We start from the raw sequence: 11,590 nt of genomic DNA on the forward strand, positions 1-11,590 counted from the left end.
CCAGCCACAGCTTCTCTGGGCAGCCTGTGCCAGGGCCTCAACTCCTACATAGAAGAATTTCTTCCTTATTTCTAATCGAAATCTGCCCACTTTCAGTTTAAGGCCATTACCCCTTGTCCTGTCACTACATTCCCTGATGAAGAGCCCCTCCACAACTTCCCTGTAGGCTCCTTTAGAAACTGGAAGACTGCAATAAGGTCTCCCCAGAGCCTTCTCTTCTCCAGGCTGAACAAGCCAAACTCTCCCAGCCTGTCCTCACAGCAGAGGTGCTCCAGTCCCATGGCCTCCTCTGGACTCACCTCTCCTTATGCTGGGGGCCCCAGAGTGACGTGGGCCCTGAAAAAGAGGCAACATTTTTTTATTAATTTACTATGATGCACAGGAAACTGCTGTAAAACAGTCAAGGGTCAAATCTTTGAAGGCTTACTTTTTTTCCCCCAAAGAGATAGAAACTTTCCAAGTAATGAATGGATGAAGGTTTCTCCAGGAGGTCAGCACACATCAGGCTAAAACCACTGAACTAGTTTATTTTTACTCTGAAATTGGAGAATAAGTGAAGTGACTGTCTTTCTATGCAATAATTTTAATTAAAGGGGGATTTGTGGCTTCTGCCATTAGTGCTAGCACATTTATAGAGAGCTGCAAAAAAGAACTTAATTTCCCACAGAAGGGGAGTTTCTTCCTGGCCCCACAGGCAAAAGCTCGTACAGAGCTTTTTGTCTTGCTGCATCTCACTAACCCTGCAGCAGCCCCATGGAGAACGGTCCTTTGAGGAAGGAGTGGCCAGATCAACTGGGAGATATTTTTTCCCATAATTTGAACGCATCGTCAATGCTCAACGGTTCAAATACTCGTTAAGAGAGTGAGGAAGAACCTCAGTCATTTCCATCGAGACTGGAGTTCAGAGGAGCGAAAGTCCTACCCTGACAACTGAAACATTGCTGGGATAACACGGGCAACACTTGTTCCTGTTTCCACGGGCTCAGCAATACTTGGGTGGCCTTTTGCTGAAGATCAGCTGACCGTGTGCTGTGCAGTGGCAGACCCCACAGAAACTGTGCTGCCAGCCAGAGGCTGCAGCGTGCCAGTTCGCTTCAAGACCAGTCTAATCTCAGCCACTTGCTTCGGCGTTCTTGTCCCTGGGGGGGCAGCAAATATGACTTTTAAACTCTATTAACTGCAATTCACGTTGTTAACTTTTCTAAATCAGCTTATCTACTTCAAATCTTTTTATAAATATGTTTCTTGAATAAAAAGCTAGAAATGAGGAACTAACATCCATTTTGCCCAGATCTGTATAACCCCAAAATGTTTTGAATCTTCTAATTTGTCTAACAATGTCAAAGCTGGGGGAGAGGGATGTGACATCTACAAGTGTAGATTTCAAGAATGCCTCTATTTGCCATTTGGCAGTTAAATAATATTCTTTTGAAGAAGTAATAGATATAATAAAGGAAATAATGCAAAATTGTTGTTCCTTGACACTAGCGACCTCCCAAAACTTCCTGAAATGGATTAAATATCATCACTAGTCCAGCCACCTCCAGATACAACGAAGTGATGTTTTGTGGCACGGGCAGGTTACGAGAGACTGAATGGAAGAGCCTGAGCACAGCAAGGCACACTGAGAGCAAAATGAGAACACGACTGGCTTGAAAGGATGGAGGAAATAATGAATTCAAAATAAGCACCAGAGACTGCCTATCGCTGCGTGCTCGGTTCGCAGTTGCTGCGCTGCATGGTCACTGCTCACAGCTCAGTTACTCGGCAGAGGAAAGTAGGTGTGTATCTACTTCCTCCTATTTGAATTGAAAAGGAACCACACAGAAAAGCACATAGTGGGTGGGCACAAGCTCACAGCTCTTCTCCTCCAGGCATGGAATAAAGCTGTCATGGAGACATCCTCCCGGTCAGTGCTTGGTGTTGGGACAGGACACCTGCATCAACCTTCTCCAGACCTTCTCCAAACTTTTTTCAGGGCAAACCCAGATTATAGGCCTGGTGAAAGGTCACCCCTCCTTTTAACTACGCTCTTTGGCATTTGCATCTTCCAGCACGCAAGCTGAAGCAAGCGTGCCAGTGGAAGCGTTCTGGAAACATCAGGTGACAGGACAGAAATATCTCCTGCCATGGTCTGTGGCAGCTGGATCGATAAAAGTTTACCAGGTAGAATGAGTAGATGTCAAATGGGAAACAAGAACAACAAACCCACACTGAGGATTGCCAGGGAAGGCCTTTGCTGTTGGTGAGGTTAAAGTAAATGAATGTAACAGAACATGGTTTTGAGGATGGGCCTTTTCTGACACACCAGATCCCGAGTCCAGAACGTAAACTAACAGGCAACATTGGTCCACAGGATTTCTCACTTCTCTCCTTCACACTTACATGTCAGGATTTGGATTTTTCTTTCACTCTGTGTTGGCACAAATAGTCTGAGATCTCCAAAGCCAGGTGATTCAGGGCATAAATGGGAGACTTGGATAACATCTGGACTATGCTCATGTCTGGCCCAGTCACTTGGTTATAGGAATAAACATGATTGCAAAAAGATGGGCAGGATTTAGCTCCAGATGAGTCACTTTGCAGCCCCTTTTGCAACTTTACATTTCATTTTTGAAGCACAGAAAGATGATGTTAAGTACTAGGGAAAAAAGAATGAAAAGGAGATGACACATCAAGCAAAGACTTGATGTTCTTTTGTGTGTGTGGATGTGTCCAAAATCTTTCCTACCAGAGGAGAGCCATGCAACACGCTTGGCTCTTCCTTGCTTATTTTCTCCCTGTCTTCTCTGGTCCTTTATCCTTTTGGGTTTGCTTTCCTTACTAAATCATGAGCCACCTGTGGTGGGTTGTGCAGCTCTGGGGTCTCTTGTGAATTCCAACCAAAGGAGGACATGAAGTTCAGAGTTGTAGGCATTTTAATGGAAGTGTAGTCACAGTTCTACTGTCAAGGCTAAACTGAACCCAGAGCAAGTATCCAAGCTCTTTATTACACATATTAAATGGCTCTTTCTCCTCCCTATACTGCCTGCTGGGAGGGGTGGGGGGTGAGCAAAGAAAAAAGGTGCATAGATTTTTAATGACGGGCTGGTTAACAGCTGGAGCAAATAACTGCAAGAACCAGTTCTCCATCTCACCCTTCTCCCTCCCCCAGGCCTCAGACCAAGGCCCAACACCATACTGACGGGTCTGTTGCTGTCACACATGAGCTACCGGGCTCAGCGCGGAATTGAGGAAGTAAAATGCAATGGCTGTGAGAGGAAGGTGCTCAAACTACTTGATCAAAGGGTACCTCCTCCTACCCTTTCGTTCAGTGACTGTTCACAGAAGACAGTCGATTTTCTAGAGGATTTTCGACTCAGTCCTCTATTAGCTTGTGACTCAATGTCCTTAAATGTGATACTCGGTGCATTTCTTGTCTTAAATGAGCTTAGAGAAACAGCTTATCAGTCTTCTAATTCATTATTAACATTCACTAGAATTTCAGAGAGAGTTGCACACTGGAGGAAAATAGGTCTCATAGCTAATTGCTGAGATTAATTTCCAGTCATTGGTATATCAGGAATTTAGGTTTGTGCTACAATCTCCCTTTTCAATAATTGCTACACATGTTCCATTTTATTTCTCTAAGAAAGTTGGTGTGAGACATTTGGGTCCAAAACTCATGCAGTTTACAGGTTTGAACTTCAAGAGTAATAATCACATCTATCAGATGGCACGTTCTCACCTTTTTTGGAAAGATGCTCCTCAGGTGAGAATGACAGAATGTCACCTCCTCAAAAGCCTCTTATTGCAGGGAAATGACATTATAAAATTGAAAAACCCTCAAAGATGGAGGCAATGTTAAGGCTACGTGCAGTGATTTCTAGTAAAATACATTACAGAGATAATCCAATTATTCAAACCCCAAGAATTATAAAACCTGTAGATTCTAAGGTAAGATTAAATTTAACAATAGATCCAAATAAAGTGTAAGGAAATGAAGAGTCAAATATCTAAACAATCTTAATTATGCCTGGAGAAAATATCTTCTAAATGTGCAACTATCTAGAAGTCACAGCATTTGTTTGCATGATATGTGTGTGTGTGTGTATACACACCCCAACACACACATGCTTTTGAAGATGAATCAAACATTTCCACTTTATACTGTGTGAGTGAAAGTTCATTAGAAACCTCCCTCTGTTTTGCAGGCAAGGACAAAACATACAGTGTGCCCTTAAAAAAAACCCCATCTTAAACAACTTCCAAGTCCACACGTGCAGAACTACCTCAAGACAAACTGGGTGGTTTTGCCTGGTTACAGTCACCACAGTAACCCCCATGTAGCTGTTAAAAAGCTCATCTCCTGGAAATAAAAGGACAGGGCAAAGCATAAATCAGAAAGCACTATACATACCAGATATCTGCAATGCATCACACGAACCTCAGCACTCCCTTATGGACTCTGACAACAAACAACAGGTCAGTGCTGTGAGCATACCAGAGGCTACAGCTCCTTCGGCTGCAGACTGGTACCTCTACACATCCAGAGGGGGAACAGTCAGAAGGACAGTAGGAGATTTAAGCTTCCCATGACAGGGGCAGCTGCATGAGGATGCGAAGACTGGAGATTCCTGAGCTGTCAGTAGGGCTATGTCTGTCTGCACCTCTCAGAAGGAGAAGACACGTGCAACTGGGCTGAAGGAGCACATGCAAAGTGTGCAAGGAGTCAGGCAGACTCAGCTCTGCAGCAGCTTCAATCCCAAAATGGGAACTCTCCTAATCCCTGATGCCGTATCAAACCTTGTCTATCCAAGAAGGAAGGTTAAAAACGTTAGGCAGCTACTAGCTCAAAGTAGGATCCTATTGGCACATTAGGACAGCAGTGCAGAAACATGAACACAGGCAATGAGCTTCAGAGAGGCCACTCAACAGAAATGACGGGTCTGCCAAGAGGGGGTAAAACGGGGTGTTCATGGGCAGTATCAGAAACACCAGCTTTTGTGGCCTGGAATGAGACCTGCCCTGGGAAAGCTTAAACCTCAACCCCTTCTGTACCATTAAGGGCTGCACTTCCTCTGAATGATGCTTGCTATGTGTACCACTGTAGTTTTATGTGGCTGGGTTCTGGTGGAGAAGATGGGCTGCAGGGGTGGCTTCTGCAAGAAGCAGCTAGAAGCTCTCTGCAGGCCCCAGACAGCAAACACCAGCTGGGTCAAGGCCAGAATTGTTGTTGACCAAAACCAGGCCCATCAGTGACGGTCACAGCACCTCTGGAAATCACATTTAGGAGAAAAAAACCACAAGCAGCCACTTTTTGCCACCAGAGAAGGGAATGAGAAGATGTAAGGACCTGTGCAGACATCAAGGCTGGGGAGGGGTGGGGGAGAGCTGCACCAGGTGCAAGAGAGAAAGATGCCCCAGCAGCCCATGGAGAAACCTATGGTAGAGCAGGTGTCCCTCCGCAGCCCATGGAAAAGGCCGAGACGCCTCCTGCAGCCTGTGGAGAGGCCGCACCCCGGCGCAGGTGGAGACACACAGAACGCTGTGACCTGTGTTGGAGCAAGGCCCTGCCAGCACTCGCAGCCCACAGAGAGACAGAGACACAGAGATGAGAGAGGGAGATCCGCACTGGAGCAGGTTTGCTGGGGCGGGGGGGTGGGGGAGGCTTGTGACTCTGTGGAGGACCAGGCTGGAACAGTCTGGGCCTGAGGGACATTCTGTGATTTATGACTGCACCCATAGCAGTGACCCACACTGGGGCAGCTGGTGAAGAGCTGAAGCCCCATGGGAAAGGACTCATGTTGGAGACATTCCTGGAGGACTGGCTCCCATGGGTGGGACCCCACGCTGGAGCAGGGGAATAGTGTGAGAAATGCCCCCACTCCTGCCCCCCAAGACAAGACAGAAAACAACTCATGAGGCACTGACCGAACCCCCCATTCCCAATTCCCTGCCCCTCCCTGTGCCACAATGGGGGGAGGAAAGAAGAGAGCGAAATTGTGAAGATTTCTGTTCTTAAGAGGGGTGGGGGGAGGTGATTTAAGATCTGGTGGCACTTCTCATTACCTGACTCTGGTTTCACTGTGTGCAGGGCAGTGTCATAAAGTAGAGAGTTTTCTTTCCTTTATTTTGTGTTGAGTCTGTTTTGCCCATGACACTAACTGTGGAATGGTCTCTCCCTGCCCTTATCTAGACTCCTGAGCCTCTCAATATATATTTTCTCCCCTGTCCAGCTGCAAAGGGGAGTGATGGAGCAGCTTTGGTGGGTGTCTGGCCTCCAGCCAGGGTCAAACCACTACATGTACACAACTGAGATGTGATACTATTGATTGCAGAGGTATTGGTCGTAGTTCCCATAGGGAAAACTGATGTCACATGTTGCACTTTGCATGTGTGTTAGACTGGAAAAGCAAAGTTTGTTATCCCCAAACTTAAAGCACCCCCTCTCTGAGCCAAGGATTCACGTGTTAAGAAATCATCCGACCTCTGCTGACTGTTTGCTCATACAAGTCAGGCCACTGAACCTGGATCAGTAACTTGGATCAGTGGCCAATCCCATTTTGCATTAATCTCCCAAAAATGCACATGGAGGCAGATGCTTCATTGTGCCTGGGAATGAAAATATACTGAACCTCTTCCCTTCACACAATATTGCTCATATTGGCCTAATGTGCTGCAGAAAGCACAGTGAGCCTAATTCCCTGGGAAGAGCTGCATTTCAGTTTTTGCTGGACTGCCAATTTCTAGTTGATGACTGACCCATAGGCTGAATGTTCTCAACCTCTCCTGCTGTGATACTCCTGGCTGAATCCTGGAAAAAAAAAAAGAGATTCCTTTAAAATGCCACAGGCCCTTTATGGTCTCAAGAGGAGAAAACCAAGACAGAGCTTTAACCACCTTCAGTTCTGGCCCACTGCAGCATCTCACACCAGCATTTGCAAGAAGCTCCCAAATTGAGACTGCACATCGCTCCTCCGGTACTACTCGTTTCCTCAACATCCATGGGGAAGGAGTATGTTGAACCCTATACTATCCATTCTCACTCCTGGGTCTACAACCAGCTCACTTGTTTACTTTGTCTTCGCTCAAAGATCTGGCTATCAGGCTTATCCAGATAGGAATTTTTGTTTGCCATTGTTAATGGATAACCATCATGGTGTGAGTTGTCCATACCATACCATACATGGTCAGAGTGAGCAAAAGGTAACACACACGGAGGACCTGGAGATTCTTCCTTATTCTCTTTTGCTCACCCTCTTGAGAGCCTGGCTTTGGTTAGCCAAACACTGGGCTCTGACACAACACGGTAGGCTGAGGCGTAACTTCTCTCAGGTTCCTTCCTCCACTTGGTGCTAGTGAGGAAGGATCAGAGCTGGCAGCAAGAGAGGGAGAAAGATGCTGAGGGGAGAAGGTAAGTGTCATTGAGCCCACCATGCCTCATTGGCCATTTAAATTATGAATTCTGCTTTAAAATGTAACCAATTTTAAACAAACCTCTGAAATACAATGAAGTTTGTAAGTCAGACCCATCCCTAGAGCCAGCGTCATGAGTGTCCAAACAAGGACTGGAAATGAGGTGGAGGCTGAGCTTGCACATAGGAAGCACACTGAAAGAGATTCTGTAATGAACCCAGGAAATGATAACCTTAGGTGCAGCTCAGATCTGCATATGAGTGCAGAGGTGCCCATGGAGGTTTCTTGACAACTCCATTTAAAAGAGAAAAAATAAGTCAATTGACTGCGGTGCAGAGTTCCGTTACCCAGTTACACAGAGTATTCAGCATCTCGTCATAATTAAAGCATTTTTGTCATTTATCTCATATAGATTTTTTCCCTAAGTTTAACCCTAACTCCTTTTGCCTTATGGTAATTCTCCTGGGAGTAATTACTGAATTGCCACAGCAGTAATTTGGGGAGCATATGAGTGTGTAACCTCGGCCCGGCTCCCTCCATCATAATGCAGATTTTTGCCTGGAAACATACTTTCTCCCCTCTACATTATTTAAAATTTGACACATGATCAATAACATGAAACTGCAGAAAACTTTCTCATATGATAATTCCATTGATTTTTAAAAAGAAATAATTAAACTAACTGTTAAGACCTAGTTCATCAATACAACCTGACTCCTTTGTTTCTCCCCTCTTGAGCAGAACAAATCAATCAGGGTCTCCTGGTTAGCATAACCAGTTCCCTCGCTATTGCATCGCTCTGCCAACGTCCTGAAAAGCCATTTTATACCCTGTTGTTCTCTCCTTGCTCTCACGTTGACCCTCACACATCCCCATGGCTCTAAATCACACCTTTCTCCTGAATCTTCTCTACTGCCTTGTGTGTTCCCCAACTCCTCCATCTCCCTTCTCTCCTACATGCTCCCTCGGTTCCCCTCTGCCTGCACCATCAGGTTCTTCTGCACAGTAACGAATCTGGTTCGGGAAAGGCAGCTGCATTTTTCCAGAATGCCAAATTGCTCTCTGCTTCACTGACAGAAACATATGTACACATAGGCATCTCTGCTCAGAGTGTATTTTAACAACAGGACTTTACTACTAACTAGTCCTCTGCAGGGCAAAGCAGGCCCCTGGTAGAAGGCGAAATGGGAAAGCCTGGGAAAGGCAGGAGAAGCCTCACAGGCTTCCTCTGAAAGCAAAGCAGCTCCTCCAGAGGGACAGGCAGTTCTCATCATCCCTCATGCTCTGATGCCCTTAAAACCCGTGCCACAGCTGCAATAAAACCTCTCCCCAAGTGAACTTGCACATACCTCAATTTCTCTTTCGTTTCCAGTGATGCCACCAACGCCCTCGTCAAGCAGCTGGAGACTTGTGCTGCCACCGAGCTGCTCCTGCTCCCAAGTGGCTGGAGCGAGGAATTTCTTGTGAGGCAGAGACAGCCTAAACCTGGCTGACAGGACTGGCGACTGGGGAGGTACATACACCACGGGTGTGCAGCTGGAGAAGGGATTCTTTACTGTTTCTTGACAAAGGTTCACGTAAAATGTTTGTGGGTTTGGTTGTTGGGACACTGCGGCTTGTACGCAGGTCCTAGATAATATTCTGATTATCCACCTCTGCAAGAAGTGAGAAAAAGCCTTCAAGAACTCAGGTTGACCAAGGCTCACATTTATTGCATTCTGCAAAACACACTCTTCTTTACATGGAACAACAGATTCAAAACATTAGCAGCAGTTTATCCTGAAGAAATGGCTGGACACTGTGGAAAAAAACTACAGAAAATGGAGTAATGCACAGTCTAGTTCAGACATCCTTGGCACAGTGGAGCACAGCAGCCCTAGCAGACCCAGTACCATCCACTCAGCAAAGTCACAAACTCTTCTTGACTGACAGAAATGTTCTTCTGTGACATCCCTAAAATCTACTGGTGTTTGCAAGGTGCAGGATTTTCCTGAGTAGGAATTACTGTGTACCTGCATCTGACAATGCCATTTCAAGTCCAAGACAGGTTACAGATAATTTACACATCTCCCTGAAAAAGAATGCTTTTTCTGGAAATGCTTATATTCAACAGCCATGCACGATGGCCTGAGAAATCATGTTCTACAAATTGTTTTATTTTAAAAATAACTTTTTCTTATATGTATTTCACAGGCTTATTTACACTAGGTACAAGTATAAACTCTGTCAGGTACACGGGCGGATCTGCAGATCAGCACACACATGTAGCTTTCAGGTTAATGTTATTTTAAGCTGCTTAGTTCCAAAATCCAAGATCTGTCCCAGTTGACATGGCTCTAACAGGTGTAATTGGAACAAGAAATGTGTTAACAGATCAGAACAACATCAAAAGTATTCATCAGTTCTGTGCCCACGCTCAGCAAGGCTTCCTCTAGCAGTCTGCACTGTACGCAGCACTGTAACACGTGAGCATCTAACAACGGCTTCCATCACAGGTGAGCAGAAACTCTTAACTAGCTGAAACTTGATACACTAAATGCTGTAAGATCATTTACTTCTCATCATGTTTTCAAAAAAAAAAAAGAGAAATAAAATAAAATTATAGCATGTCTTGGCTTCCTTTCAAGTGCATGCACTCAGCTCCCACTAAAAGCAGGAGATGCAAGACACTGTCTTGTTTGGCCTTTGCTAAGTGAGGTGAAACACAGAAAAGAAAAAAAAAAGAGAGAAAAAAGGAGCAGCTTCTGCCAGAGGTTACAGAGCAACAGAACTAGGGTTGAAGTTGGGAGCCCTGACTAACCTCCCCACATGCCTCTGACTGCATTCACTGTAAGGAACTAGGGCACGCTGGGGAAAAGGCAGTGGCACTGAGTAGAAAGAAAATGGCTTAGGAAGCAGTGACGTTACAGTGGGTCAGAAGTAGACAATATATGAAGAGAAGACAAAAAGAAAATTGAGAGTAACGGAGGAAAAGTACTGAAAGCAACCATCAGAAAGGAAGTATGGTGCTGTGATGCAACAGCAAGCATAAATAAAAGGAGATGCATTGATGAGAGGCATTTTTTCAGACATGTTACACAGCTGATTGTCAAAATATTTTCAGTAAATACACAGACACGACGTTTGCCTGTAGCAGGTGTATTTACTACAGCACACAACTGCCTGGGTGGTGGGCTCATGCTGAGGGAAGACAACTCTCCTCATCCATCCCTGCCCCTAAGCACATTTGCAGCTGCCTCAAAAAGCTTATCACTGTGCATTAGTTACTGACTGCACTTGGCAAAAAGCAAAAGGCAGCTGTGATCCTGCCCTCAGAGTTTAGAATTACTTCAAATTCTGTATGAAAGCCATGTAAAGACTTGAGACTTGCCACAGGGCAGACTCTGCTGCTGAGGCTGCTGGCACTTACAGCATAGAGCAGAAAGATGCTGTGACTGGCTCAGAATCAGACACCTTACATCTAGGTGACAACCAGCAGCTCACCAGAGGAGTTCAACACAGCCAGTCTTGGACCTGGTTCCCAGGACAGAGGTGGGCTCAGAACAGGAGACTGGAATGGGCATTTGGGACAAAAAGAAGGGAATGTGGAAGACAGCAAGAACAGGTATGTCCAACTTCCTGAAATTACCGAACACTCCAAGAAGTTTAAAGACCAGATAAGATGCTTGTTCCTGCTGTTGGCCTGTTTTGCATACACCTGAACAAGGCCCAAACACGTCCTCATCCTTAAAATAATAAAAGCATTCCCCACATACTTCAGATAAAACTACCTCCCAACAAAACCCATCTTCTTGATCCCCTAACCTCCTTCTTCCAGGGCTCTGTAAAAAAATCAAAGCCGTCTGACACACTTTATTTCCCCCAAAGCAGCATTTATCAAAACTTCATTTTTAAAATCTGACCATTGTGAAACTACTGCTAAAGGGGGAAAAAATGAGGCCCTGATCTCTAAAGGGTAAAAAAAACAGGGCCCTGATCTCAGCAGTTGCACCTATGCATCTGGAGAGGGACCAGGCAGAGGCCCTGCTGGTAGCACTGACAAAATTCATCCCTCCAAGGGCACCAGAACAAATGGATCCACACAGCAGAGAGAAGAATCCACCCTCAAGTCCCACAACAGCTCAACATCAGCACTGATCAAATCAGAAAGGAAATGCACACAGAAAAGGTTGCTTTGCTTTTTCATTCCTCA

Source organism: Gallinula chloropus (genome assembly GCF_964237585.1).
Source record: "Gallinula chloropus genome assembly, chromosome: 1".
Taxonomy (NCBI): domain Eukaryota; kingdom Metazoa; phylum Chordata; class Aves; order Gruiformes; family Rallidae; genus Gallinula; species Gallinula chloropus.